The sequence below is a fragment of the Oncorhynchus tshawytscha genome, linkage group LG02, assembly GCF_018296145.1.
Source record: "Oncorhynchus tshawytscha isolate Ot180627B linkage group LG02, Otsh_v2.0, whole genome shotgun sequence".
NCBI classification, from domain to species: Eukaryota; Metazoa; Chordata; class Actinopteri; order Salmoniformes; family Salmonidae; genus Oncorhynchus; species Oncorhynchus tshawytscha.
This window is the reverse complement of record NC_056430.1, coordinates 38,592,988-38,616,843: the sequence shown is the minus strand read 5'-3', so window position 1 is coordinate 38,616,843 and position 23,856 is coordinate 38,592,988. Positions and strand designations below refer to the sequence as shown.

General features: G+C 41.1%; 1 protein-coding gene across 5 annotated transcripts in view; it reads left to right on the top strand.

The window, feature by feature from the left end:
- Positions 1–23,856, top strand: part of inavab (innate immunity activator b) — a 46,763-nt gene that overhangs the window by 8,403 nt on the left and 14,504 nt on the right. For 3 of the 5 annotated variants that reach the window (XM_042298243.1, XM_042298238.1, XM_024375642.2), the window contains exon 1: positions 21,311–21,452. The exons of the other annotated variants lie outside the window; for them this stretch is intronic. The gene's annotated coding sequence lies outside the window, so the exon portion shown is untranslated. Of the gene's footprint in view, positions 1–21,310; positions 21,453–23,856 lie in introns of those variants that run through there. 5 annotated transcript variants of the gene reach the window in all.

Sequence of the window (23,856 nt, the reverse complement as noted above, 5' to 3'; positions counted from 1 at the left end):
CAAAGATTGCACGTTTGCTAGCAGAATGGAGGGAAGTGGGGGTTTATTCGATCGCCTACTACTTCTCAGAAGGCAGTCCGACCTTCGGCCCCTCTTTCTCTGCCTCCTCTTCATGCAGATCACTGGGATCGGGGCCTGTTCCCGAGGAAGCAGTGTATCCTTTGCGTCGGGCGCATCAGAGTCCGTGGTGAGTAATTGCAGACATGATGTCTAGAAGAGACATTATGTACAAAATAAGTTAAAAAACAAGTTACAAACAACTCATATCAACGAACAACAAAAACACAATCGGCTGGGGGCACGTAAAACGTTTGCCATCCTCTCATCTTACAAAACCTACATGTTGTCATTTGCAATACTTGTATCTTCCAGGCCCTAGTTCACACGCGTAGCTGGTCCGACCTGATCTTGCCTCGTCTTAAAAAATGGAAGGCAGTCGGAACATCTATTTTCATTGTTAGAGCCGCCAGTTGAGTTTCTGGTCAATATAATGGTTAATCTGTGGCTCTAGCCAACAGCTCGCAGATGCTGTGCAGGTAGGCTAGTCTACATGAGGTTATTATGGATAAGAGCGAGAATGTTTTTATTTGTCACATGGCAGTCAAGCATCGATTATCATGTCACCAGAATAAGACCCGTGATATTTATTTGAAAGGAGCATAATAAAGCTAATCACCTTGCACTTTCATCTCCCTGTGAAATTCATCGTAATTGATTTCATCTGTAGCCTAATAAAATGCATAGTTTCCCGAGTCGTAGTGGGAGGGACCACACACCATGTCATCACGTGTCTCCAAGTTTACTTATATGTTTACGTCAATATTTGCGCATAAAGGCGTTTCGCCAATTCCCGCATAATTAATTTTACCGACAAAAGATGTCGAATGAGGAAATTATCTGTCGGCTTCCTGTTTCCTTCACCACAGTTGTCACTATTATAAAATTATTATAAAATATTTTTGCAGTATGACTTTATTAGCATATAAACTGTTGATGAAAATGTGATAAGTGTTTATTTCCTGATAGTTGCTGGTTGAAAATACAATCAACATGGGACCTTAATCAGGTTTGCATGGGCAGGAGTTTCGGCTTTCCATGGCGACGTCACCATGTTGTAAATTGGTTAATAGACAAAGAGTTCCAATCTGCCATTAACAGCTAGTTTTCAGTTTATCGCCGCACTCGGACCACTCCTAGGCAATCCTAACAAAATTCTTCCTTGAAATATATTTTTTGGGGCTAAAAAAGCTTTTTTTGGCCTATTTGAAAGGAAATCTATTACAGTAAGGTACTTAATTGTTACCCAGAAACAATTTGATATTGATTTAAAAAATGGCTGCATTGGGCCTTTAAAAGTATGCCAAACAAAAATCATGTATTTCAAAGTTTACTAAGCTAACATATGAAATTGTTTTAAGATGGTCATACCATGTATCATTTAGTTATTTCATTTTGAATTTAAGGACCCCTGTAGGTATCCCCCCCAAAATAAAGATATTTAAAATAAAAAAAATATTGAATTTGGCCTTTACTACTATAGCCCATAGAAACGCATTGAATAACACATTCATAAATGGCAAAGCAGAGTCAAAAAAGAATTCCTAAGGAATCATTTTAATTTTATTTCACCTTTATTTAACCAGGTAGGCAAGTTGAGAACAAGTTCTCATTTACAATTGCGACCTGGCCAAGATAAAGCAAAGCAGTTTGACACGTGAGCAAAAGAGGTGAGAAGTGAGGTAAAGGCAAAAAAGGCCATGGTGGCGAAGTAAATACAATATAGCAAGTAAAACACTGGAATGGTAGATTTGCAGTGGAAGAATGTGCAAAGTAGAGAGAAATAATGGGGTGCAAAGGAGCAAAATAAATAGAGTAGGGGAAGAGTTAGTTGTTTGGGCTAAATTATAGATGGGCTATGTACAGGTGCAGTAATCTGTGAGCTGCTCTGACAGCTGGTGCTTAAAGCTAGTGAGGGAGATAGGTGTTTCAGTGATTTTTGCAGTTCGTTCCAGTCATTGGCAGCAGAGAACAGGAAGGAAAGGCGGCCAAAGCAGGATTTGGCTTTGGGGGTGACCAGTGAGATATACCTGCTGGAGCACGTGCTACGGGTGGGTACTGTTATGGTGACCAGTGATCTTAGATAAGGCGGGGCTTTACCTAACAAAGACTTATAGATGACCTGGAGCCAGTGGGTTTGGCAACGAATATGAAGCAAGGGCCAGACAACGAGAGCATACAGGTTGCAGTGGTGGGTAGTATATGGGGCTTTGGTGACAAAACGGATGGCACTGTGATAGACTGCATCCAATTTTCTGAGTAGAGTGTTGGAGGCTATTATTGTAAATTACATTGCCGAAGTCGAGGATTGGTAGGATAGTCACTTTTATGAGGGTATGTTTGGCAGCATGAGTGAAGGATGCTTTGTTGCGAAATAGGAAGCCGATTCAAGATTTAATTTTGGATTGGAGATGCTTAATGTGAGTCTGAAAGGAGAGTTTACAGTCTAACCAGACACCTAGGTATTTGTAGTTGTCCACATATTCTAACTTAGAACCATCCAGAGTAGTGATGCTGGACGGGCGGGCAGGTGTGGGCAGCGATCCGTTGAAGAGCATGCATTTAGTTTTACTTGCATTTAAGAGCAGTTGGAGGCCACGGAAGGAGAGTTGTATGGCATTGAACTTATCTGGAAGTTAGTTAACAGTGTCCAAAGAAGGGCCAGAAGTATATAGAATGGTATCATCTGCATAGAGGTGGATCAGAGAATCACCAGCAGCAAGATCGACATCATTGATGTATGCAGAGAAGAGAGTCGGCCCGAGAAGGCAGAGAAGGCAGTCATTTGAGAAACCAAGGTTGTTGAGTCTGCCGATAAGAATGCAGTATTTGACCAGAGTCGAAAGCCTTGGCCAGGTCGATGAAGACAGCTGCACAGTACTGTCTTTTATCGATGGCGGTTATGATGTCGTTTAGGACCTAGAGTGTGGCTGAGGTGCACCCATGACCAGCTCGGAAACCAGATTGCATAGCGGAAAAGGTACAGTGGGATTCGAAATGGGCGGTGATCTGTTTGTTAACTTGGCTTTCGAAGACCTTAGAAAGGCAGGGTAGGATAGATATTTTGGGGGGGGGGTCACAGTCCGGAAGCTACAGAGGTTTTCATGAAGACCGACTTTCGGGATGTCTCATGGTCTAACAAACATAGTTGTAGCTCGGCCACCTTCCACTGCAGATGCAGAAGGCCGACGTAAGCAGATGCAGTGGATTGAGACGCAGCCCTGACATCTCTAGCTTAAACAGACTGATTTTGATGGTGATTTTTTTTTAAAATTATGTTGCTTAGATTAAACGGAAACGGCGTAACGAAACAAATTTGGCCTGTTTGGACTAATGATTACACCCCTGGTTACAGTAAATGGAAAGGGGGGGGGGATAATGCGCAGCGTTGGGGGTAACTCATTCCAAATATAATGCTTTGCTGCAGAAAGTATGTTATTACTGTAACAAGTTTTATAAAGGAGTTACTGTTCCAATTTGAGTAGTAAAATTACAGTTACTGATCAAAGAAATAGGTTTTTACATTTGATCATTTCCTTCCTATTACAGTTATTGATCCAAATAAATATTTGTGATGTATTATTTCCTCTCTGTTTGTGCAATATTTTAGAAATCCCCCCCTACCCCAGATTCTAATTGTTTTCATCCTCTCACCAAGTTCCTGTTTACGCACGCACTACTACTTACTGCATTATTGAGGGAGATGAAAAATGGCAGAAAGTTGACTTTCTCAGTGTAGATGTACTCCCATTACTTTGATTTGGTGAGACAAAATGACAAGAATAACTGTAAAATGAAAACTGTTCCCGGCTAAGAAACCTCTCCACTGCTAGAAACACAATTTATTGAAGCACCGGCAAAGGCAACATGCCAACAGAAGACCTGTAATGAAAGACCCTGAGACCTGACAACTGCTTCTGAAGATGTCTAGGCCTACCTCATCCAAACAACCAACGTTTGATTTTAGTAATTTAGGACCGGCTGTAACTCAGGGAGAGCTAAACAAATTTGTGACAGAGTATGTAGAAGAGAAAATGCTGCCCTTATCCACGGTAAAATCTGTCATTATTAGGCTACTTGTGTTTGTGTATAGGCCTACGTAACATTGACGTTGTTAACATTTAGTGAGGATGTGTAACGCAAAAGTAATATAACGAGGAGTGTAACTAATTACTTTCCCCAGGGAGTAGTAAGTCAAGTCATTTGCAATTGAAAGAAGTAATTGGGTAATCTATTACTTTATTTTTAGTAACTACCCCAACACTGCTCATGGGTAGGTGTCAGTAAGAGCCGGGAGATGTGACATTAACTAGAGAGACTGGGGGGGAGAGAGGAGGGGTTTGTCCAGACTTTCACACTCTCGTGCTTTAACCACCATGCAACAGAAAGAAAACAGTTATGAGCTGAACATAACAGTATGCCAGTAGAAGGGAGGACAGTAGCAGGGGAGCCAACAGTGGTTTTTGACTACAATGAATTCCTATTGTAGCCAATTCAATTGCAGTTATTCTGTTTGACATTTTTCTTGACATTCTATTACTGATTTGGTAACAGAATTACATGTTTGAATGACTAAATACATCATAAACAAAATTGTTATCAGTAAAAACATGAATTAATTGGTAGGTCTTTCCTCCCTCCCTCATGAGAGCGAAATTCGAAAAGATCTTAAAGATACAGTGCCTTCAGAAAGTTTTCATACCACTTGACTTATTCCACATTGTGTTGTGTTACAGCCTGAATTCAAAATGGATTGAATAGCTTTTTTAACTCACCAATCTACACACAATACCCCATAATGATAAAGTGAAAACATGTTTTTAGAAATGTTTACACATTTTGAAAAACGGACCAACAGTTCTACTGATGGTTTTTTCTAGTTTTTCAAGCAAAGGTCTTTTAAGGGAGTGTGCGAGCACACTTGTTCGGTTCAGCTAGCTGACTTTGGCTATGCGCCAGCCGAACTGAAGCATGCTGACACTTTTAAGGCTCTTGCTCCTACTTGAGACGCAGACGTCCCAACTAGAGCTCTGGAAATGCAAATGCTCTACGCTAAACGCTAATAGTATTAGTTAAAACGCAAACGTTCATTAAAATACACATGCTTGGTATTGAATTAAAGCTACACTCGTTGTGAATCCAGGCACCAAGTCAGATTTTTAAAATGCTTTTCGGCGAAAGCATGAGAAGCTATTATCTGATAGCATGTAACACCCCAAAAGACCCGTAGGGGATGTAAACAAAAGAATTAGCATAGTCGGCGCTACACAAACCGCACAATAAAATATAAACCATTCATTACCTTTGACCATCTTCTTTGTTGGCACTCCTTGATGTCCCATAATCAATACTGGGTCTTTTTTTTGATTAAATCGGTCCATATATAGCCTAGATATCAATCTCTGAAGACTGTGTGATAAACAGAAAAAAATAGCGTTTCATAACGTAACATCATTTTTTAAAAGTTAAAAAGTCGACGATAAACTTTCACAAAACACTTCGAAATACTTTTCTAATGCAACTTTAGGTATTAGTACACGTTAATAAGCGATAAAAATCATCAGGAGGCGATGTAAATTCGATAGGTGGTCGTCTGGAAAAAATGTCCGGAAAAAACTCAGCCAATACATCAAGTTGGAGGTCGGAGGGAATCGGTTCCCTTTGGTCGGTTCTACCAAGAATCAAATCCGAATCAAATGAGAAGACTCTATACATCCTGTGGAAGCTGTAGGTACTGCAACCTCGGCCTCATTTAATACGGTTCACCTTTAACAATGGGTTGAAGTGGCGCATGGATATTTTTTTCCACTTTCAGTGATCAGATTTTCCTGCGCTTTTCGATGAAACAGACGTTCTGTTATAGTCACAGCCGTGATTTAACCAGTTTTAGAAACGTTAGAGTGTTTTCTATACACACATACTAATCATATGCATATACTATATTCCTGGCATAAGTAGCAGGACGCCAAAATGTTGCGCGATTTTTAACAGAATGTTCGAAAAAGTAGGGGTAGGCTTAAGAGGTTTTTTAAGAGCTTCTTTTTTTTTTTTTTTTTTTTATCCTGAAAAACTCCCCAGTCCTTAATGATTACAAGCATACCCATAACGTGATGCAGCCACAACTGTGCTTGGAATTATGGAGAGTGGTACTCAGTAATGTGTTTGTATTGGTTTTTTCCCAAACATAACACTATTCAGGACAAAAAGTGAATTGCTTTGCCATGTTTTTTGCCGTATTACTTTAGTGCCTTGTTGCAAACAGGATGCATGTTTTGGAATATTTTTATTCTCTACAGGCTTCCTTCTTTTCACTCAGTCATGTAGGTTAATATTGTGGAGTAACTACAATGTTGTTGACCCACCCTCAGTGTTCTACTATCACAGCCATTAAACTCAGGAACTGTTTTGGCCTCATGGTGAAATCCCTGGGTGTTTTCTTTCCTCTACGGCAACTGAGTTGGGAAGGACACCTGTAATTGTGTAGTGACTCGGTGTATTGATACACCATCCAAAGTGTAATTAATAACTTTACCATGCTCACAGGAACATTCAATGTCTGCTTTTTTTTTTACCCATCTACCAATAGGTGCCCTTTGTGAGGCGTTGGGAAAACGTTCCTGGTCTTTGTGGTTGAATCTGTGGTTGAAATTCACTGCTCGACTGAGGGACCTTACAATTATCTGTAAGTGTAGGGTACAGAGATGAGGTAGTCATTCAAAAATCATGTTAAACACTATTGCACACAGTGAGGCCACGCAACTTATGTGACCTGTTAAGCAAATGTGTACTCCTGAACTTATTTAGGCTTTCCATAACAAAGGGGTTGAATACTTATTGACTCAAGACATTTCAGCTTTTAATTTTTAATTTATTTGACAAAAAAATCTAAATTTAATCCATTTTCAATTCAGGCTGTAACACAACAAAATGTGGAAAAGTTGAGGGGTGTAAATACTTTCTGAAGGCACTGTATGTGGGTTTTTGGTAACAGAATGACAAGACACTAGGCAATATTCCTTAAACTTACAGTAGGCAAATCATTTCTGCAAAACTAAATCTACTTACTGATATTAACAGGGGTCTTTACTTCAACGTTGTGTTTTGATGTATTTCTAGTAGCTTTTATCTGCTAGGTGTTTTCTAAGACCCATTTTCCATCTGTTTCACCAGAAATCAAAGCCTTTGCGTATTCCAAATTTTTAGAATGGAAAATGGTAGAAAAAATTATATACACCTTAATTTAAAAAAAATACAGGCTTAGCTTTCATTTGACACCAATTTTGATCTGCTCCTATGAACTTAACATTTGTGCTCATGGGACCTTTTAAATGGATATTTCCCAGTAGCTAAATGAAATACTAAACAATGTAGCTAGTATTTTTTATTTATTTATTTAACCTTTATTTAACTAGGCAAGTCAGTTAAGAACAAATTCCTATTTTCAATGACAGCCTAGGGACAGCCTAGGGACAGTGGGTTAACTGCCTGTTCAGGGGCAGAACGACAGATTTGTACCTTGTCAGCTCAGGGATTTGAACTTGCAACCTTCTGGTTACTAGTCCAACGCTCTAACCACTAGGCTACCCTGCCGCCCCCATGGTCGTAGCTTTATATTGACCTTTTTAATAATAAGCACTGAAATGGAATGGCCTATTCTTTGCCTGGTTGACCAGGCAGGTGATTTGGATTTCCAATCCGCCCGTCTGGTCCAACAGGCAAGCCTTTACTATGAGTGGAGACAGTATGCTGTCCCTGTTACCAAGCAGATGCAGTTGTGTGAAGCTCCCTGTATTAACACATTTTCATCAGGAATCAAGATACACACATGTGATTCAGATATTATTTATTGGATGTAAAGGTATTTATCCGTCAGGAGGATATGTCCTGTTCCAAAGTCACGACAGACACCACACTATTGCCTAAGCGCCAGCATGCATCTACAATGTGGTGTGGAATATCAAGGGCCAATTTTCTTAGGTTCCATTTTCCTTCGGAATGCTTAAAGCCCCCATGCAGTCTTTTTTAAATTATTATTTTTTCCATCATTGTGTCACGAATCCCTCTTCCTGAGTCTGTGTTTGCTTGTGTTTCTGTCCTGGAGTGTGTTTCCGGTGTCCTGGAACGCACCCTGTCTGGTTGCCGGGCGAATTAGCTTGTTGGGAGATCATGTTCACCCGCACCTGTATCCCATCAGTAATCTGCACACCTGTCCTGATCATCACCTCTCCCCTTCAAAAGCTCTGACCTGACATCCATTCCCTGCCGGATCGTTAGCCATGAACACCATTCACCCGGAACCCATACCCCATCCATGTCTGCTCGTTGCCAGTGTGTTGTTATCCATTGGATCTGCCTATCCACTCCCATCAACCCACCTCCGCTGCCCGCTCCTCCACCCGGAACTATCTACCTCCACGTTCTCATTAATTAATAAATACTCACCATCTTCTTACTACTCACCTTGTCCTGGTCTGCTTCTGGGTCCAATTCTGGTAAACCCTGACACATTGTGTTTATTTCATATAAATAACTCTAAATACATTGTGTATAATTTATTTCCCCAAGCATCCTTTTGCAAATGCTCAGTCTGCTCGTGTGGCAGTGTTGATACAAATAAATATATTTACATACAGTGCCTTCATAACGTATTCAGACCCCTTGACCTTTTCCACATTTTGCTATGTTAGTCTTATTCTAAAATGCATGACATTTTTCCCCTCATCAATCTACACACAATACCCCATAATGACAAAGGAAATCAAATCAAATCAAATACAGGTTGAGACATTTTTGCTCATTTGTAAAAAACTGAAATATCATATTTACATAAGTACTCAGACCCTTTACTCAGTACTTTGTTGAAGCACCTTTGGCAGTGATTACAGTATAGAGTCTTCTTGGGTATGACATTACAAGCTTGGCACACCTGTATTTAGGAAGTTTCTCCCATTCTTCTCTGCAGATCCTCACAAGTTCTGTCAGGTTGGATGGGAAGTGTCACTGCACAGCTATTTTCAGGTCTCACCAGAGATGTTCAATCGGGTTCATGTCTGGGCTCAAGGCTGGGTCACTCAAGGACATTCAGAGACTTGTCCGGAAGTCACTCCTGCGTTGTCTTGGCTGTGTGCTTAAGGTTGTTGTCCTGTTGGAAGGTGAACCTTCTCCCCAGTCTGAAAACCTGCTCCAGGGAGCTCAGGACAGTATCTCCCTGTACTTTGCTCCGTTCATCTTTGCCTCTATCCTGACTAGTCTCCCAGTCTATGCCACTGAAAAACATCCCCACAGCATAATCCTGCTACCACCATGCTTCACTTTAGGCATCGTGCCAGGTTTCCTCCAGATGTGATGCTTGGCATTCAGGTCAAATAGTTTAATCTTGGTTTCATCAGACCAGAGAATCTAGTTTCTCATGGTCTGAGAGTCCTTTAGGGGCCTTTTGACGATCTCCAAGCGGGCTGTCGTGCCTTTTACTGAGGAGTGGCTTCCGTCTGGCCACTCTACCACGAAGGCCTTATTGTTGGAGTGCTGCAGAGATGGTTGTCCTTCTGGAATGTTCTCCCATCTCCACAGAGGAGCTCTGTCAGTGTGACCATCGAGTTCTTGGTCACCTCCCTGACCAAGGCCCTTCTCCCCCAATTTCTCAGTTTGCACGGGTGGCCTGCTCTAGGAAGAGTATTTCTGGTTCCAAACTTCTTCCATTCAAGAATGATGGAGACCACTGTGTTCTTGGGGACCTTAAATGCTGCATAAATTATTTTGGTACTCTTCCCCAGATCTGTGCCTCGACACAATCCTGTCTCGGAGCTCTACGGACAATTACTTCGACCTCATGGCTTGGTTGTTGCTCTGACATGCACTGTCAACTGTGGGACCTTTTTATATAGACAGATGTGTGCTTTTGTCATTATGGGGTACTGTGTGTAGATTGCTGAGGTGGTAATCTTTTAAAATCCATTTTAGATTGTAACAAATTTGAAAATGTCAATGGGTCTGAATACTTTTCGAAGGCACTGTAGACAGCCCTGATTGTCTTATAGAAGGGGCAGTCAACTCTTAAAGCCAGTTCATGCTTTTTCCGAAAATGTGGTTGGTTGCTTCGTATGAAGGATGTGATGCAACGCATGCCTCAGGAGGCTCCGCAAGAGCCAAATCAGACTCCGTACCGCATCACCTTGCACCTCTCAAATTTTGTAACAATGCTGAGGGCTCCGTATAGCTCCATGTTGACACGATTGGTTGACAGTTGGTGAGGGTGGTAGGTCCTGTATAAACACAAACTCACTTCCTTCACAACAGCTCTGCACTGCTCCGCGAAGCGTAAGAAGTATGAATGCCCTGACTTCTTCAGAGGCCGTATCACAAATGTCGCACGGCCAACGCAACCGTCGGATTGACCATGCAGCACCTTTTACTCTACGATGTCAGGAGCCTGCTGGTTTTCTGTTCTACCTGATAATTAATTGCACCCACCTTGTGTCCCAGGTCTAAATCAGTCCCTGATTTAGAGGGGAATGATTCAAAAACGCAGTGGAACTGGCTTCAAGATCCAGAGTTGAGTTTGAGGGATGTATAGGATCGTCAAGAATCTGGTGAACTTGTTATCAGTCATAGATGAAGTGTATCTATGATGAAAATTACAGGCCTCTCATCTTTTTAAGTGGGAGAACTTGCACAATTGGTGGCTGACTAAATACTTTTTTGCCCCACTGTGTGTGTGTGTGTGTGTGTGTATATATATAATTTCAAACAATCAATTTGAATCAATTAAATGTGTTCGATTGCTTTCATTAACTTATTTTCTCACTTCCATGATTTTAAGACGAGGGTTTTTAGCTATCTTGGAATTAATAACATTTCCAAGAAGGAAATCCTATAACTTTATTTTCAATAATCTAATTTATTAACTATTTTCTTAGGATAAAACATTGAAAATGTTCATAAGTTTCTTTCTACAACTTAATTGAGAAATTCAGTTTAGGAAGAAATGGCACTTACATTTTTTTGTTATCCTTAACGAGGTTTTGTGAATCCGGGCCCTGTATATTTTCGCTCCAACCCTAATCTAGCACGCCTGATTCTAATAATTAGCTAGTTGATGAGCTGAATTAGGTTGGTCACAACTGGGGTTGGAGTGAGAACCTACAGGAGGGTAGCGCTCCAGAAACAGGGCTGGAGAACCCTGCTCTTCTTCAAAGAAAGGAGGGTACGTATGCAAATAAAAGATGCCTGGTCATTGGTCTGAATAATCAGATCAGATTGTGATGTCTTGCTGTGGGAAAAAACTCTATACCACCTGAACAACACATAATAGTGTTATTTCAACCTCATAGTGTGGAAATATATATATTTGTTTATTTTTTTTACAGGATTTGTTTGTTGTTGTTGCACTGTCCTTTTAGCATTAAATTATTACATTTCCACCACTCAAAACCATATCTGCATCCATATTCTTCAGACCTCTCAGGAAGTTATGGGTATTTGTTGCCTCTAAGGAGTGACTTTAATGTCATTCTGTGAATGAAGTGGTCTTGAAATTCAATGGAAATTTGTGGACTTGCTGGGAACGAGTGTGAAGTGTTGGAATCTGTGGCATTGTGGGGTTAGGGCCAGGGTAATGCAAGGGAAAGGCAGAACAGCATGCCTCTATTGAGCCACTGACAGTTGAGCTTTGGTACTTGATTATAGTCTCAGGGTGTGTGATACTCGTGACTGTCACCTCTGTGAATGATGCTTCAATTTAGTCCATTAGTATGTCATGTTCACACAGCACACTTACTGTTCCCCTAAATAATGTTGCATCAAGTTTTTTATGAATATTTAGTTCAGATGCTGTACTCATTTGATTAGACCTAGACAATTTTCTCTGTAACCTTTTATGTTGAGGTCAGAGGACCTCTTTCACGAGGGTTACCTTACTATACTGCAGTTTAAAATCGCCATTATTTCTCTAGCCCAGTATGCCTTTAAAATAATTCTCTGCGGACTGTTCACTTTTTTTTTCTCTGATGTATGTAACATACCCAGGTCTAATACTGGACAGTATTACCACACAGGGTGGCACTATGTTTGAGAGTCTCATAGGCAACATGTCTAGTCGTTGCTGCCCCACCCCCTGCAGTACAGACATCCAGACTAAACAGTAACCCACTCTGACCATTCTGTTGCTGTAATACATTGACCCAAAAGGAACTGTGAACTTCCTCTCAGATGAGCAGGGAAAGATAGAGAAGTGGACCTAACCCTCATGTCATAGGAATTTATAATGAAATACAATGGGAATGTATGAGTACCTATAGGTTAGGCTAATGGTTCACTGTCTGATATGACGTTAATTCATACATTCACAACAATTTATTTTATGGACCTCCCAAATCCTATTTTGAGTTATCACTGAAAAGGGATGGAGCCGAGTGAAAAATACTGGTTCATAATCAATACACACTAAATAAGAGCAAATGTTTTAAGAATATTTTCTTTGAGCCATTCAATTAAAGGGAGTAACGTTAGAAATGTCCTGAATAGCACTGTCTTTTATCCTCAACAACACCAAACCCATTTTGCATGAGGCTACTTCCCCCATCTTTTGTGTGATGTGCGTGTGGTAAAACCCATGCTCCCAAAACACATTTGAAGTGCTCGTTAGACTCTTAAAAGCAGTCCCGCTGGTTAGCAAGTGTATTTCTCTTGGCCAAAAATATCCTGCACCCCACAGAATGCTAAGTAGAGGGCATGCGTCAGCGACAAGGTCCTCAACGGTGCTTTCTGTGAAGGGGTGTTAATGGCTTTAAGTGCAGCCACTGTGGTAATGAGTGAGGAGGGTTGTATTCCTGCAGATCACAGCTATCTTTTGGTTTGGATGCTGGAGTGGCAGCCGGAGACTGTGGTTACAACCCAACTGGCACCCTATGCACTAATTTTGACCGGAGCCTATTGAGCTATAGCTATATAGGGAATTGCCAGGGTGCTATTTGGGAGGTAACCTGTGCTGTCCACATCAGAAATGTTCCAGTCTCTGCTTTGGCTAATTTCAAATAGATTTCCATTACACATCTTCATTATGGGAGCCTCACAAGGCCACACAGACACTGACCAGAAGGGCGGGAGAGTTCAGTAACCCTGAGAGTCTTGTTTACTTAGCGTTCTCAAAACCTTTTTCAACTGGCAATTACTTTTCAAGGCACCAGTAATTTAGAATAATTGCAAACAACTAATTACCGATGCTGGAGCTAGAGCGAGTAAAGTTGCTAAATGTTACGTGTGGAAAAGGTCTGACTGTTTCGTTCTCACTCTGGAAGCTGACTGAGGGTAATGCTAAGTTGCTACGTATAGCCTAGCAATTCCGTTATGTTGTTATAAAGACACAATAACATTCAGGGAATGTGTTATTGCCGGCTGCTATGTTCCCTTAAACAAAACACAATTTGTGTCTTTCTGGGATTTCTGGTTCACATGACCCATCCTTTAATGTCCTCTGTGAACCAAGGCAGGGTTTGTTTTGTGCCAATTGTGCAAGTTCTCCCATTTAAAAAGATGAGGCCTGTAATTTTCCTCATAGGTACACTATGACAGACAAAATTAGATTTTTATTTATTTTTTTCTCCAGAAAATCACATTGTAGGATTTGTAATTAATTTATTTGCAAATTATGGTGGAAAATAAGTATTTGGTCAATAACAAAAGTTTATCTCAATACTGTTATATACCCTTTGTTGGCAATGACAGAGGTCAAACGTTTTCTGTAAGTCTTCACAAGGTTTTCACACACTGTTGCTGGTATTTTGGCACATTCCTCCATGCAGATCTCCTCTAGAACAGTGATGTTTTGGGGCTGTTGCTGGGCAACACGGACTTTGAACTCCCTCCAAAGATTTTCTATGGGGTTGAGATCTGGAGACTGGCTAGGCCACTCCAGGACCTTGAAATGCTTCTTACGAAGCCACTCCTTCGTTGCCCGGGCGGTGTGTTTGGGATCATTGTCATGCTGAAAGACCCAGCCACGTTTCATCTTCAATGCCCTTGCTGATGGAAGGAGGTTTTCACTCAAAATCTCACGATACATGGCCCCATTCATTCTTTCCTTTACACGGATCAGTCGTCCTGGTCCCTTTGCAGAAAAACAGCCCCCAAAGCATGATGTTTCCACCCCCATGCTTCACAGTAGGTATGGTGTTCTTTGGATGCAACTCAGCATTCTTTGTCCTCCAAACACGACAAGTTGAGTTTTTACCAAAACGTTCTATTTTGGTTTCATCTGACCATATGACATTCTCCCAATCTTCTTCTGGATCATCCAAATGCTCTCTAGCAAACTTCACTGGCTTAAGCAGGGGGACACGTCTGGCACTGCAGTATTTGAGTCCCTGGCGGCGTAGTGTGTTACTGATGGTAGGCTTTATTACTTTGGTCGCAGCTCTCTGCAGGTCATTCACTAGGTCCCCCCGTGTGGTTCTGGGATTTTTGCTCACCGTTCTTGTGATCATTTTGACCCCACGGGGTGAGATCTTGCGTGGAGCCCCAGATCGAGGGAGATTATCAGTGGTCTTGTATCTCTTCCATTTCCTAATAATTGCTCCCACAGTTGATTTCTTCAAACCAAGCTGTTTACCTATTGCAGATTCCGTCTTCCCAGCCTGGTGCAGGTCTACAATTTTGTTTCTGGTGTCCTTTGACAGCTCTTTGGTCTTGGCCATAGTGGAATTTGGAGTGTGACTGTTTGAGGTTGTGGACAGGTGTCTTTTATACTGATAACACGTTCAAACAGGTGCCATTAATACAGGTAGCGTTTGTTTGTTTGTAGGTGACCAAATACTTATTTTCCACCATAATTTGCAAATAAATTCATTAAAAAATCCTACAATGTGATTTTCTGGATTTTTTTTCTCATTTTGTCTGTCATAGTTGAAGTGTACCTATGATGAAAATGACAGGCCTCTCATATTTTTAAGTGGGAGAACTTGCACAATTGGTGGCTGACTAAATACTTTTTTGCCCCACTGTATCTCTCTGCACTCTGCAGCACTCATGGCAATGTCCTGGGTGTCAGCAGACATTGGCCTAGTCTAAGACACTGACCCCAGAGGGTACTCGTAGAACGAGGGGAAGAGTGCACGGCCTAGTCACCCATGAGGTTTTTGTTGTCAAGGTTGGTTGAGTGGTAGTGTAAAATCAGAATATCTTACTTCCAGCTTTTTCCTGAGACATGGTTCACAGCCATATTCAGTGCACATGAGTTTCCTGTGTGAATGGGCTGGACTGTGTGGGGGATCACCACAAAAACAACCCCTCAGAGTCGCCTGTGTACACTCAGCTCCCACACCCAATATAGACCAAGGAGTAGTCCCACAATGCACTCTATTCCCTTTTTATAGTGCACTACTTTTGACCAGGACTCATAGGGTGCATAGTTAGGCACTATATCAGGAATAGGGTGCCATTTGGGACCCGAAACCAGCAAGTGCGGTGATGGAAATCTACAGGGCTGTATAGAAAGGCTTAAGGAGGCGTCTCTCTCCTCAATCCCATGGAAATCCTATATATGTCGAACAAAGCACTGTGTGGCTTTGCAACACATCTCCTTTCTCTTCTTGGGCCAGCTATATTTTCCTCACATTCTGTCTTTGTACACAAGTCCAATCTTTTGATTGTACAGTGAGTTAATTGTGGAATGTGCCAGCCTTTTTGGCACTTGGGCAAGACCTCGGATACTACCCTACCTTTTAGGTTATAACTACTTTACTACCAGGATCATTTATGAACTTGGAGTAACTGGGGTTTAAAGTCTGTTAGTAATGGAATTGGCTGAACCATATATCTGCCTCCTTTTTTTTCTTTCTTTTTTAACTGCTGCTGTCTTGGTGCCATGTCTTTGGTGATTTGATACCCTGCTGTCTGGGAATTGTGGGGGCTTGTTCAGGGTCTCTAGGCGCCAGCATTCTTTGAGAGACAGAGAGAATATCAGGATTCTGAGTATGTGAGACATGCAGTGGTCGAGCAGGTGCTGTGTGTCCACACATTCTGATTCCCACCACCATGTTCTTCCCTCCCTGGTGGGCACTGGGCATTTTAGGTCCTCCTCTGGCTCACACACTCCTACTCATACCAAAGGACTCAGACACACCAATAGTGTTTGCTGGTCGAGAGTACTTAGCACCTCAAAGTAATTTGCGCACAAATTTTACATGTAGAATCGTGTAGAAAAATCTCGTCAATCAGACATCTAAAGTGGGTGGTCCCTAATGCCTGGTGTACACTACATGACTTTCAAAAGCCTAATATCTCTGAGCTTCTCACATTAAACGACCATCTCTCCTGGTGTTTTTTTTGTCTTGCCAACCTAGTTGTGCGCACACTAAACTATCTGGCACAGACGGGGTGTCACACTCTGCAAGACTCTTCACTTGCTCGTGAGGATTCTTGATACCACCACGCTGTCTCGCGAAAACAGTAATGCGATTAGATTGTGTAGCTAGAACGAGCTGTGGCGCAAAGCAGCCTCATATGTTTTCAGTCAGACATTCACAAATCAAGTAAAATTGTCACATGGCCTAATACAACAGGTGTTGCCCTTACCACGCATGCCGTACAGAGTTGAAATATCTAGCCAACATTATGAATTGAAAAACATTGCTTGTGATCATCAGAGCTATAAGGATTTGACGCTTTGGTTAAAGGCAAGTACAAACGCTTCTGCTCGAGAGTCTACACATTCTGGGTGATGCGAAACAACTTCAGCATCTCATGGGATATTGCTGACCACCCTTCTCAAAACTAGTCGTTGCACATCTCACACTACAAGAGCATTGCAGGTTTTGTGCAAACGTGTTTGAAAACATCAGGACATCTGGGACTGCTCAAAGATCAGTAGTCCTCAGATTGCGTCTTTGACCCCCTCACAGCCGCACACCCAGACTAGGCAACGACATGGTGATTTTTATCGCCGATCTCAAACTTTTCTGGGATGGTGTTTTAAGCTGGGTGTAGTGGTACACCCAGCTTAAAAAACAGTGCGCTGAATGAACAGCAGACAAATGCTAGATCCACTTTTGATGCGGCGCGTGCGAGCCTAAAGATCTGACTACACTTGAGCAATGAGTTCAACTGCTACAGTGTATCTCAGGGGATCAAAATGTAGAGGATTGAAAAATAGCAGAGTCAATGAAAATGAATTACATTTGATGTTTGGTGGTATAATAGGCCTAGATTCTCTATGAAATAACCCTCTGGGATGTGCCTTCAGAAGATATTCACACCCCTTGAATTTTTCCACATTTTGTTGTGTTATAGCCTGCATTTAAGATGGATTCAATTGAGATTTTGTGTCACTGGTCTACACACAATAATCCATTATGTCAAAGTGGAATTATGTGTTTAGAAATGTTAACAAATTAATAACAAAATATAAAGCTGAACTGCCTTGAGTCAATAGGTATTCAACCCCTTTGTTGTGGCGAGCTTAAATAAGTTATGGAGTACAAATACAGTGGGGAGAACAAGTATTTGATTCACTGCCGATTTTGCAGGTTTTCCTACTTACAAAGCATGTAGAGGTCTGTCATTTTTATCATAGCTACACTTCAACTGTGAGAGACAGAATCTGAAACAAAAATCCAGAAAATCAAATTTTGTATGATTTTTAAGTAATTAATTTGCATTTTATTGCGTGACATAAGTATTTGATCACCTACCAACCAGTAAGAATTCCGGCTCTCACAGACCTTTTCTTTAAGAAGCCCTCCTGTTCTCCACTCATTACCTGTATTAACTGCACCTGTTTGAACTCGTTACCTGTATAAAAGACACCTGTCCACACACTCAATCAAACAGACTCCAACCTCTTCACAATGGCCAAGACCAGAGAGATGTGTAAGGACATCAGGGATAAAATTGTAGACCTGCACAAGGCTGGGATGGGCTACAGGACAATAGGCAAGCAGCTTGGTGAGAAGGCAACAACTGTTGGCGCAATTATTAGAAAATGGAAGAAGTTCAAGATGACGGTCAATCACCCTCGGTCTGGGGCTCCATGCAAGATCTCACCTCGTGGGGCATCAATGATCATGAGGAAGGTGAGGGATCAGCCCAGAACTACACGGCAGGACCTGGTCAATGACCTGAAGAGAGCTGGGACCACAGTCTCAAAGAAAACATTAGTAACACACTACGCCGTCATGGATTAAAATCCTGCAGCGCATGCAAGGTCCCCCTGCTCAAGCCAGTGCATGTCCAGGCCCGTCTGAAGTTTGCCAATGACCATCTGGATGATCCAGAGGAGGAATGGGAGAAGGTCATGTGGTCTGATGAGACAAAAATAGAGCTTTTTGGTCTACACTCCACTTGCCGTGTTTGGAGGAAGAAGAAGGATGAGTACAACCCCAAGAACACCATCCCAACCGTGAAGCATAGAGGTGGAAACATCATTCTTTGGGGATGCTTTTCTGCAAAAGGGACAGGACGACTGCACCGTATTCAGGGGAGGATGGATGGGACCATGTATCGCGAGATCTTGGCCAACAACCTCCTTCCCAAAGTAAGAGCATTGAAGATGGGTTGTGGCTGGGGGGTCTTCCAGCATGACAACAACCTGAAACACACAGCCAGGGCAACTAAGGAGTGGCTCCGTAAGAAGCATCTCAAGTTCCTGGAGTGGCCTAGCCAGTCTCCAGACCTGAACCCAATAGAAAATCTTTGGAGGGAGCTGAAAGTCCGTATTGCCCAGCGACAGCCCCGAAACCTGAAGGATCTGGAGAAGGTCTGTATGGAGGAGTGGGCCAAAATCCCTGCTGCAGTGTGTGCAAACCTGGTCAAGATCTACAGAAAACGTATGATCTCTGTACCAAATATTAAGTTCTGCTTTTCTGATGTATCAAATACTTATGTCATGCAATAAAATGCAAATGAATTACTTAAAAATCATACAATGTGATTTTCTGGATTTTTGTTTTAGATTCCGTCTCTCACAGTTGAAGTGTAGCAATGATAAAAATTACAGACCTCTACATGCTTTGTAAGTAGGGAACACTGCCGATTTTGCAAGTTATCAAATACTTGTTCTCCCCACTGTATCACAAGTTGCATGCACTCACTCTGTGTGCAATAATTGTGGTTATAACATTATTTTTTTTCCTGACTACCCCTTTTCTGTACTACGCACACAATTCTCTGTAAGGTCCCTCAGTCGAGCAGGGAATTCCCAGCAAAGAAGGGCACCTATTGGTAGATGGCAAAAAAAAGAAGCAAGCATTTAATATCCCTATGAGCACTGTCCAGTTATTAATTACACTTTGGATGGTGTATCAATACACCTAGTCACTACAAGATAAAGGTGCCCTTCCTAACTCTTGCCAGAGAGGAATGAAACCGCTAAGGGTTTTCATCATGAGGCCAATTGTGACTTTTTAAAACAGTTACGGAGTTTAATGGCTGTGATAGAACACTAAGGATGGATCAACAACATTGTAGTTACTCAACAATACTAACCTACATGACAGAGTGAAAAGAAGGAAGCCTGTACAGAATACAAATATTCCAAAACATGGATCCTGTTTTGAACAAGGCACTAAAGTAATACTGCAAAGAAATGAGCTTTTTGTCCTGAATAAACAGCGTTGTGTTGGATTTGCCCCAAACATAACATACAGGTACCACTCTTCATATTTTCAAGCATAGTGGTGGCTGCATCATGTTATGGGTATGCTTTTCATCGGCAAGGACTAGGGCGTTCTTTTTGGATAACAATTTATGGAAAAGAGCTAAGCACATGCTAAATCCTAGAGGAATACCTGGTTCAGTCTGCTTTCCAACAACCACTGTGAGACAAATTCACCTTTCAGCAGGACAATTACCTACAAGGCCAAATATACAGCATTACCAAGACAACACTGAATGTTCCTGAGTGGCCTAGTTGCAGTTTTGACTTAAAACAAGACACAACTAACTTGACTGAGCTTGAAGAATATAAATTAATAAAAACAGGTAAATATTGTACAATCCAGGAGTGCAAGGCTCTTCGAGTTACCCAAAAAGACTCACAGCTGTGATCTCTGCCAAATGGGATTCTAACATATTGACTCAGGGGGTTGAATACTTATCTAATCAAGATATATTAGTGTTTTATTTTCAAATGTTTTATGTTGGCATTTGTCTTCCACTTTGACATTAAGAGTATTTTGAGTAGATCGTTGACAAAAAAGTATAATTAAATCCATTTTAATCCCACTATGTAACAACATGTGGAAAAAGCCAAGTGGCGTGAATACTTTCTTTCTGAAGGCACTGTAAGTGAATCTTTAAGTTATTTGAAGTCTTATAAACCAGTGGTTCCCAAACTTTGTGTGTGTGTTTTTAAAGGAACTCCTTCCGGCTTTCAACTTACTCCTGAAAGTTGTTATAGTAGAATGCAAAAGATGCAGTTTCGAAATTTGGTAGTGCATCAGCAGTTTTCCTCTTGTCATGTCAGTCATTGCAGACCTTAGAGAGCTATTGCTGCAACATTTTATCAACCAACAAAAGGGGAGTGAACAGGTCTTGTGCCCATAGAAATTACGTGGCGCGCGCTTACAGGATGTTCTCTAATGCCTGAGTGAAGAAGGTTTGGAACCCCTGCTCTAAACTGCTGTATGACTTTAAAATCAAATTCTTAACTCATTTGGATAGTTCCAAGACAACTTACTGAAGTGGTCAGGAGAGGGCAGTAAATGTACATAATAACAAATCAGTATCAATGTTTATGCATGTATTAAAAGTGGTAACTTGTGTCTGAATGTGGTAAATTAATTACTTATACATTTGGTGTGTATCTCATTAACAAACCTTTTACTGAGCTGTAGCCAGTTTTATAGCCATGCTAACATTTATGTGAAGATATAGGAAAAAAACATTAGACTTACAACTAACAATGATTCACTCTTATTACTTCTTTAACATCTGCTAAACACGTGTATGTGACCAATAACATTTTATGAAAATGGTATCAACCACTTACAAATAATTGTGATTGCAGTGTTCTTGTGAAATCAATAACGTCAGACTATGATAAAATGCACATTGATATTTGACACAATCGGTTCGTTGTAGCCTAATCTCTCTTCATACTGTACCTGGTTTTCACCTCGCACCTTGATAAGGGACTAATTGAAATGTAACAATTCCCATTATCATCATTGTTGACACATTTCAAAGCAGTGCATTAAATCGCGTCCTGTCCTGAAGGTTCAGCAGTGCACAGGTATGCACCATGCGTGCCTTGGCAAACAACTCCCCTTTTTGTGGTTGAGTCATCCTTCTCCTACCTTACTTCTAATCACAGTTTTCCTTTCAATCACTTCCATTCCAGTGGGGAATACGGGAATAGTTAGGCAGTTTTCAGGAGTCGGCTTTTGAACCAAATTATTGAAAATGTAAGTACATTTCCTTTTAATGTGCTTTAATTTTACACACAGCATATGTACGCAAACTGTTTTCCGACTTGTTGTCCAGTTGAAGTGAACATTTAGTTCACTGTTTATAGTCAAAATACTTTATATATTTTTATCATGAAACGTAACCTACGCCGAGAGTAATTTATTTTGTTGTAATTCCCTGTCCACTATCCTTTACTAGGAGAACCAAGTTTGTATTGAAGTAGAAAAAGCTTGTTGCGTAATGCCCTTTAATTATATATATTTTTGACCATCTTCATTTTAGTTGACCCAGTAACCATGGCTATTGGAACCATGTGGGGGTCGTGTAGACATGTTCGGTTTTAAATGGTTTCTTGAAAGTGACGGGGGCTGTTTCAATTGTTATACAGTCTTTATGCTTCGTGTAAGCTACCAGGGGAGATAATGGACACTTGATTGACGCGGAATGAATCATTTCCTGTTTAACGCCTACGTCAGTATTTTGTTGAAATGTTTAGACTGTTTTTTGTGTCTACCTTTGCCTCGCTGTATACTTTATCATTTGGCCATATAGATATTGAGGTTTGAGTCTTATAATCATTCACAGTCTTGGGTATAATACATTATGCCCCTGTTTTATTATAACATTTATTGCGTGTTGTATATAAAGAATTCCCTAAGATAATAAATATCGTGGCAGCTTTTCCACAAAACAACCTGCCTTGCATGCTATAGACCGGAGATTGGAATTTCATTCCGTTATAACCTCATCCCACATGTCTCTATGTGCATTGCATTGGGATTCAAAAGGTTTCGGGAAAATAAACACATTGTTATCATTTACGCCTTCTACACACAGTTGCATCAGCCAATTTAAATTACCCTTGCTTTTTGTTCTCTCTTAAGTAATCATTGCCTGAACTGTGATTTGCAGTCAGTCATTCTAATGATGTGGGAGTTTCACAAACCGCTTTAGTCACAGGAAGCTCCCTAGACTCTGTATAGCAAGAGTCGTATGTCATACTAGTCTTGCATTGGACACAGTGTATGGGATCTGGGATCAAGGTGATGTCAGCAGGATCATGTCATACCTGAGTCATTCCACCAACTGGCCTCTAGCTGAAGGAGCCAAAATGGCTCCAAGGACATGGTCAACCAAAGTAACATTTGGTTGGAGAAACATTAGAGATTGTGCACCAGCTATTGTTAAGGAAGTCTCAAGGTTCTGCTCGCCTGAGTTAGAATACCTCATGATAAGCTGTAGGCCATACTATTTACCAAGAGTTGTCATCTAATATTAGCAGTCTATTTACCACAAATAACTGTTGCTAGCACTAAGACCACACTCAATGAGCTGTATAGGGCCATAAGCAAAAAAGAAAATGCTCATCCAGAGGCCCGCGTGCCTAGAGGCCGGATGATTTTAATGCAGGAAAACTATCTGTCTTACCTCATTTCTACCAGCATATCATCTGTGTAACAAGAGGCTAAAAAACTATTGATCACCTTAACTCCACACAGAGACACATACAAAGCTCTCCCTTGCCCTCAATTTGGCAAATCTGACCTTAACACTATCCTTCTGATTCCTGCTTACAAGCAGAAACTCAAACCGGAAGTACCAGTGACACGCTCAATACACAAGTGGGCGGATGCTGAGCTACAGGACTTTTTTGCTAGCACAGACTTGAACATGTTCCGGGATTCATCCGATGGCATTGAGGAGTTTACCACATCAGTCACCGGCTTCGTTAACCTTTCTGGCACAGGCGTTCCGCTAGCTACACAACATCCGGTGAAATTGTAGAGCGCGAAATTCAAAATACAGAAATAATTAACATTCATGAAAATACAAGTGTCATACATTAAAATGAAGTTTAATTTCTTGTTAATCCAGCCGCTGTGTCAGATTTTTAAAAAGGCTTTACGGCGAAAGCACACCATGCGATTATCTGAAGACAGCGCCCCGCATCATCTGTTGGCACTCCAAAAGGTCCCAACTACATCACAAATGGTCCTTTTGTTCGATGAAGTCCTTCTTTATAACCCCAAAAACTCAGTTTAGCTGACGTGCTTCATTCAATAATCCACCGGTTTCCCTCCTTCAAAATGCATACAAAATGAATCCCAAACATTACCAATAAGCTTCACCAAACATGTCAAACAACGTTTATAATCAAACCTCCGAAACCTAATATGTAAATAAATGATTAAATTTAAGACTGAGAATCGTTATTGTCTATACCGGAGATAAACAACAAAGAACACCCTCTCACCCACGCGCATGAAAACACTACAGCAAAAATGGGAGCCACTTAGAAAAACTACAAATTCTAGCATTTTTCCAAAAACAAGCTTGAAACTCTAAAGACTGTTGACATCTAGTGGAAGCCCTAGGAACTGCAATCTGGGAGGATTTCGC